Raw genomic sequence first — 8,089 nt, 5'->3', positions numbered from 1 at the left:
CTGCGTGGAGCTCGGCCGTGTGGGGAGGGAGCAGCTCCCCGTACAGTCAGCCTGGCTCTGCCCCCCTTTCTGGTTGGGGGCTCCCTCCCTGCCGCACCAGCTCAGAGTCCGGGCCTGTGGGGGCCTGGCCTGGAGTCTGCGGGGTGGGGAGGTGTAAGGGCCTGCGTTGCTAACACGGGTGCCCCTCTGTCCCAGGGCAGCCCCGACCCCTCCTGTGCTAGAGACGAGTCTGTAGGGAAGGGTCAATCTGCCGGGGGGACCTGACCCAGGGTTGGGCCCAGATGGAGTCCCAGGCGCCCCTTCTTCTCTGCAGCCGTGAGCTGAGAATGACTGTGCATTTTACTGCTGAACAGAAATCAGAGAACAATACTTTGTGCCACATGGACACCACACGACGTTCACATTCCAGTGACTGCTTCCCGGGGCGCAGTCACCCCTTCGTTCCCGATGGCAGAGCAGAGCCCTGGCCACAGCGCCGGGGGCGGGAGCATTTGCCAAGCCCTGAGCCCACTGTGCACAGAAGTCTCAGGTCCCCACCGCAGGGCCAGCCTCTGGGGTCTCCTCACGCAGCCGCCTCGGCCTCGTCCAGGGGCCGAAGGAACAGGGTGGGGAGCCTCTTTTCTGCCAACGGCCACCCGGATGCTCTCACCATTACTCGGGGCCACACACAGTTACCCCCTTGAGCACCAGCCTGCGCTCCTGGGTCACAGGTAACTCCCTCCTCCTCAGGCCATGGCAGGGCCAGCCAGACCCAAGGACTTCGGTCCGCGGGCCGGACGGCCCCCACCCCTGGCTTAGAAAGCGTCCCCCGTGTCCGAGTGGTGATGCCTCTCCAGACCCTTGGGTTCCCAGGACTCTGGCCAATCCCCACGTGCACTTCGGAACATTAGCTCCGGTGGTTCGGGTGAGGGACCCACGGCAGAGGTGGTCCCATTCCTGAGGGTGTCCCAGTCAACCGGGCAGGACACAGCAGGGACGCCAGCTGGTGCCCTGGGTACTGGGTGCAGCCCAGCCGTGGCCTCGGTGCCAGGAGGGCCCACAGCCCCCCAAGGAGCCAGAGCACAGGCCCGCAGGGACCCCCCGGCCTGGCTGCCGTGGGAACACACGTCTGGATTGGAAACCAGGGTGCCTTGTGCTCACTCTGAAGGAGAATGAACCCCACAGTTTGGGTCCCTGGCCTAGGGCACCGGGAGAGCCACAGAGAGTGGGGCTCTGCGCAGGCCAAGGGGGGCAGGGGACTGCTTGGTGGGGCGGTGAGGAGCCCCCCCCTCGGAAGGGCTGAGCGAGCCTGGTCCTGCCGTGGGAGAGTTATTTCCTAGGAGTCTCCAGGGCAGAGGCTGAAATGGCCTTGTTTACCGTTTGCTGGGAGCCAGAGGCCCTGCTGACTTTCCTGATAAGGCACGTCCTCGCTCTCAGTTCAGCCGCCTGCACATTCCAGGGGGCGGGGGGCGGGGGGCCCAGCAGATACCGCCTGGAGCCTGGAGCCGCTGGGATCAGCGCTTCCTGCCCTCCTCACGGCTGTGACCTTGTGCCTGGTGCTCAAGCCCCCGCTGGGGCCCTCACGCTGTCCATTTGGGGAGCAGGAGTGGGGGAGGGGAGAGCAGAAGGGTCCCCCATTACCTGTGTGTGACAGGCAGCCCCCAGACATCTCTGCAGGGCCCTTGCTGTCCCCCTGCCCCCCGTCACCCAATTCACAATTGAGGAGACTGATGCTCAGAGGGACTGGGAAGCTGGCCAAGGTCACCTGGACTGAGGGCCACGCCGGGGCCAGCACCCCAAAAGTCTCCATGGCCTCAGACAGTGTGTACAGACATCAGCCAGAAGGATGAGCCACAGAACTTCCTTCCCAGCTAAAGTCACTTTCTCCCAGGAGAAGAGCCGGGTCCCAGGACCGTGTGGGGGAGCCCCTGCCCAGGCCTTGCTGGCGCCGGCCCCTCACGTCAGCAGGCCCAGCACCCCTCGACGGCGCTGGGTTTCTCGGTGCTTTCTGCCGGGGCTGCCTCTCCACAGGGGCGCTGTCGGGCGTCACAAGTCCCTGGGGCTGAAGGCCACTTCCCTGTGGATCCGGTTCCCTGGGACCCTGGGCCTCCGGTCCTGTCAGCGGTTCTCGTGAGACAGACCAGCCAGCGTGCCTGTGCGGGTGCCTGTGTGTGAAGGGTTCCCCTCAGGATGGGCTCGGGAGGTGATGGGGGGAGCCCCAAATCTGCAGGAGGCCCAGCAGGCTGGAGGCCCCAAGAGCAACTGGTGCCCCTGAAGTCGGGGGCCGTCCCCCGGGACTCCCTCCCCTCAGGGGGCTCAGTCCTGGCTCTGCTCGGGCCTCAACTGATTAGATGAGCCCACCCAGCTCGCAGAAGACCATCCGCTTCAGGCCCAGTCCAGAAAAGTCAATGTTAGAGGCCCAGCCCCACACCCCTGAGCGGACACATACAATTAACCACCACAGACAATAGATTCATCTCGCTTTACTCAAACTAGGATTTCCACCCCGGCTGGCATGGCTCCATTGGGTGGAGTGTTGTCTGTCCCGGGCACTGAAGGGTCTTGGGTTCAATTCCCAGTCAGGGCGCATGCCCAGGTTGTGGGTTCGACCCCCCATCAGGGTGTGCTCAGGAGGCAGCTGCTCAATGTTGTTTTTCTCTATCTATTTCCCTCTCTCTTCTTCTCTCTCCCAAAAAATAGCCCAGGGACACACAGCCGGGGGGACAGAGAGCTCACAGGGTTTGGGGCTGAGTCTAACATTCACTTTTCTGGACTCTGAGGGAAGCAGAGGGTCCTCCGTGAGGTGAATGGGCCTCATCTAACCAGTTGAAGGCCTGGAGAGCCTGGGGGGCCGACCAGTCCTTTGTGATCATTAAAGCGCACTAGACGGGCAGTGTCTGTGGACGGTGGGGCGTGAGCCGCACTCCGCGCTGCCCTCGTGCTGGGATGGATGCTCTGTGGTCTCCACCACAGAACGTGCATCTGTGGCGTAAGCCTCCTGAGGTGCAGTTGGGTACAGTTACCTGCACACGTGTGAGGGGCATCGCTCCATCCACTTGGATCAGGACCCACCCGGACACCGTCACCCCTGAGGGAGCGCCCCTCGCCCCGTCTGCCTCCCACCGGCTCGCCCTGCGTGCTGCCCCTCCGCGTGCCCACACGGCCCGCTCTCGGTCGCGGTGCTTTTCAGGGAAGAGCCTCATGACACAGGTGCCTTCGGGGTCTGGCCTTGTCCCTCAGCACGATGGTTTGGGGACACCCCCGTGTCCTTGCTGCTTCCATGGCCCCCCCTCTGCCGCTGAGTGGGACTCTCTACCGGGAGAGTGTGGGCCGTGGGGCCTCAGCTCACATCCCCCAGCTCGCAGGCCCCACACTGGGCTCTCCCTGCCCCCCCCCCCCCCCCGGCCCCCCCCCACATCTGTGGAGCATCTGCTATGTGCCAGGCACCGACCGGCCTGCGGGATTCCGGGAAGCCGAGCGGCCACACGGGCTCAGGTGATCCTGGCACGTCAGCCGGGAGCTGCAGAGGCTCGCGTGCATCTCGGTGCCAGTCCTGAAGGTCAGAGCCCTGAAGGTCAAAGCCCAGAGCTGCTGAGAGAAGAGGGGAACTTGAAAAGCTAGCAATGCCCGCCCTCCTGCCAGGCGGCCTGGGGAGCTGGACTTAACCATCTTGTGGGGGCCAGGGCGACGGCTCCGGGTGTGAGTTCACACGGCCGTGGGTGAGGGTGGGGGACGAATAAAAAGTGCGATGAGAAATGTTTTTCAAATATATTTTTATTGGTTAAGAGAGGAAGGGAGAGGGAGAGAGAGAGAGAGAGAAACATCCATGATGAGAGGGAATCATGGATCGGCTGCCTCCTGCACGTCCCACACTGGGGATCGAGCCCACAACCCGGGCCTGTGCCCTGACCGGGAATGGAACCCTGACCTCCTGGTTCCTAGGTCAACGCTCAATCACTGAGCCACGCTGCCAGGCGTAATGGGAAATATTGAGGAGGAAGGTGTAAGCCCAGCAGCACCATGACAGCTCCGTGACACAGCGCCCACAGCCCAGGGTCTGTGCCTGCAGGCATCTCGTGTGGGAACATCAGATCCCTGCAGCAAACCCCTTGGAGAAAATGACAATCAATGGAAGAACGTTTAGTCCAGGGGCTCTCAACCTTCCTCTCGCCGCGACCCTTTAATACAGTTCCTCATGTTGTGGTGACCCCCAACCATAAAATTATTTTCGTTGCTACTTCATCACTGTCATGTTGCTACTGTTATGAGTCGTAATGTAAAAATCTGATATGCAGGATGTATTTTCATTGTTACAAATTGAACATAATTAAAGCATAATGATTGATCACAAAAACAATATGTCATTATATATGTGTTTTCCGATGGTCTTAGGCGACCCCTGTGAAAGGGTCGTTCGACCCCCAAAGGGGTCGCAACCCACAGGTTGAGAACCGCTGGTTTAGTAGAAAGAAGAAAGGTCTTAAGACAAGATTTACTGACCAGAGAAAAACGCCGTGCCTGGTGGGAAGACGTGGGGTTTCCAAGGGAGCCTGCCCACGTCATCGCACCGGCTACAATAGGGGCTGTTTTTACCCTCGAGCTCTCTCTCTGAACGTCTCATCAAAGGGCATGTGGGCAGAGCAGCTATTAAAGTTTTTAAAAGCAAAATATGCAGGCAGAGGCCCAGATTTCCCAGAAGATAGCAGAGCGGTGACTCAGCCTGCGGACAGGACTGAGATTAGAGCAGGGACAATGAGGGCCCCGGCACGTCCACCGCCCGGCGCCCGCAGGACCTGGGACAAACGGACAGGCTGCGGTCAACAGGAAAAGGAGAGACGACACGGCCACCCCGGCCTAACTCAGCCGCGAAAATAAAGAGCGATCGAAAGCCAAACAGGAAAATAAAATGTAGCGTTTCTGAGGGGACACGCGGGGGATGCTGTGCTACCTGGGGGTAGGGTGCGCTGACCACGCCCGCACCTCAGAACTAACACCCGAGTGTCTTCGAGTCTCTTTCCCAGTGAAACACCCCAGGGAAAGTCACGGAGGAAATGAAGGAAGGCAGCTTAAGAGAGAACATTTCTAACGAATACAGCACTAAAGAGCCATGTTCAAGCCGCCGCCCCAATCAACAAGCAGAAGGCCAGCCACAGTCGAAAGCCGGCCACACGGGCAGGGGCACGGGGGCGGGGGACTCGGAGGGGCTGGGGGCGAGGAAACAGCTCGGGGCCCCGTTGTCTAACTGTGTTAATGTAGTTGGTCATGCTGCTTGCTTCCCGTTTCCACGTCCCCTTCCCTAACCTGATTATGTGGCTTAACACAGTCCCACCAGAGCACCAGACACTGACGCTAAAGTGGTCGGAGGCAAAAGGACTAATGGGAGTCCATTTAGAGACACAAAGAGCAGGAATCACGTGGGAGGAACCAGACCCTTCGATTCTCAGGCTTCCTGTGAGGCTCTGGTGGCCGGGGGTGGGGGCCCTGGGGAGGGGCAGAGGGGACCCCGCATTTACAGAAGGGACCCCACAGGGGCCCCACAGGAGGCTCCTTACAGCAGAATCGCTAGAGGGGCTGCAGCGGTTACACATTCTGGGGGCCCCTTGACTGAACCTCACACCACTTTATGCAAAAACCAGCTCAAACCGGATCATAAGATTTAAACAAGATATAAAACTTTCAAAAGGACACACAGGACAAAACGTTCAGGGCGTCTTAGCTGTAACATGAAATACAGGATCCACACAATTTAAAAAAATGAATAAATAAGATTTCAGCCGAATGACGACCTTTGGCCTCAAAGAGGCCCCTGGGGAGAGATGAGGCGGCAAACCCAGCCTGGGAGACGGGTTGCTTGTAGGCAATTCAACAGACTGTCAAAGCTCAGCAGCAAAGAGACCAACGAAAGGGCCACAGACACGAGGGGTCCTGTCCCAGAAGAGGGGGTGCAGGTGGCCAGGCAGCACGGAGAGTCCGACGGGATCGGCTGCCAAGGGAGCCACGGTGGCCACAGGGAGAGGCCCGGGAGCCAGCCCTGTGGGAGCCGAGGAGTAAAACGAACAGCCCAGCCCCAGGCTGGCCACGCGGGGCACAGGAGGGTCACGGCGCAGCTGCTGGGCATGGAGAAGGTCCGTCCCACCTGGAAAACGGTTTGACAGTTTCTTAAAAGCCTCCCACGCACGTCCCAGATGGCCCGCGGGGCACCCCGAGGCCGAGCCCTCCGACGTGAAAACTTGTGTTCACACAGGAAAATGGCTCTGTTTGCAGCAGAGAAAAACAAAAAACAGCTCAAACATCTTTCCCCAGGACAGTGGCTAGACCGACGCTGGTCCGTAGACGCGCTGGGGTCTCCTTCCCCAGAAAGAAGGCCCCACGGACAGGCGAGACGTGGGCCCTGGAGAGCTGCTGGGAAGCGCTGGACTACTTTCACAGCTTCCTGTGACTACAACCATTTCACATAAAAAGCTTGTTTGCATAGAGCGCCACGAGCTTCCCACAAAGCTATCCTGTGTGGGGAAGACGGAGAAATAAATCTGCGTGTCCCTCTGGCAGGCAAAACCCAGGAAACATCCCCCGGCAGCGAGACACCAGGGACGGGGACGGGGACGGGGACGGGGACGTTACAAGCAGCCAGGGCCCCTCTGTGCTCCATCTGGTCACAGACATAACGAAGGAAACAAAACTGAGAAGGAAGGGGAGCAATTGACATGGACCCAGAAATACACCCACATTTTCTATGAACAAATGTCTGGACAAGCAGCGGCTCCACACGGCCGAGCTCCATGCAGGAGAGGGACAGGGGGGCAGTGGGGGGACACAGCCGCTGGCAGGAGGCTCAGCTCATCACTGACATTGCAGCCAAGGCCACTGTCCTTGGTGCTGCCACAGCTGCTCACAACCTCGGGGCCGCCATCCCCAAAACTGGGGTCCCAGAGTCGGGGTCGCTGGGCCCCTCTCCAGCCCCCCCGCCCCAGGCCCTGGCCTCAGCAGATTCTTCCCAGAGAGATAAGCTCCCAGCTCAGCCCAAGGTGGGCGAAACGCAGAATTCCCTTCCTTAGTTGGCATTTTCCAGTTGCGAAAACATCCTATGCTTTTTCCACTTGGTCGTTTAGTTACCAAATATTTGTGTTTTTGAGAAGACCTGACATTGCAGAGATCAGGGGGATTTGGGGAAGGAATGCGAGACCAGTCCTGCCTGGTTGTGAAACATGTCAGCGGTCACTCTGACAGGCCCCAGAGGCGGCGATACCAGGCCCGGGCCCCCTGGGCGGGGGCGCTGACGCAGATGTGTATCTGTGTCCTGGGCTGGAATCTGGTTTACGTTGAGAAATCAGCGTGTTTACAGGACACCAAGGCCGCCCCCCACCCCCCTTCCCTTTCATGTGGCAGTAATGCTGTGCAGGGCTCGCCGGGGGCCCCTGGGACGATGGGGGCTCCCCACGAGTCACACCATCTCCCCACGACCCCCTCTGGGACCCCTCGGCCCCGGGCCTGGCCCCCAGGATCGGCCTGAGCTGGGTGGGCAGTGCCTGGGGGAGGTGAGGGGCCCTGGGAGGGGGACAGAGGTGCCTTCAGCCCCAGACAGCACCTCAGCTGGAGGCAGGGCCCTTCTCTGCCCCAAACCGGCCTGTGGGAGGGGATGCCGGAACCTCTGGAGGTTTCTGGGAGCAGAGCCCGAGAGGGGCCCAGGATCTAGGACTGTCCATGCACTGAGGGGTCCCCTGGACGGGGACCGAGCGTGCGGGCCCTGGTGGGCAGGAGCTGGTGGGGGTTGGTGACGGCCCTGGAGGAGCTGTGGGGCCATGGCTCCAGCCGTGGGGACTGGGGGCTGTTCTGGGGGCCGCGACCCCGCTCTCCCCTCTGGCCCGGGTCCCTCCTCGTCCTCTCAGCCCCCAGAGCCGCGTGGACAAGCATGGATCCTGGGGTCCCTGTCCTCTGACTCTGGCCATGGCCCCCACACGCTGTTGGAGCCACATCCCCACACGCCCCAGGGCTTGTCCAACCCTGAGCCCTCCTGACCCCTGTGACCGGTTTTGGTGAAGGGCCTCAGCACCCAGGGAGCGTCTGGGCAGAGGCTGCTGGCCCCCAGGCCGCGTGCCCGCAGGCTCCCAGG

This window comes from Myotis brandtii, unplaced genomic scaffold (assembly GCF_000412655.1).
Source record: "Myotis brandtii unplaced genomic scaffold, ASM41265v1 scaffold940, whole genome shotgun sequence".
Classification (NCBI taxonomy): Eukaryota; Metazoa; Chordata; class Mammalia; order Chiroptera; family Vespertilionidae; genus Myotis; species Myotis brandtii.
Note: the sequence above shows the minus strand (reverse complement) of the source record.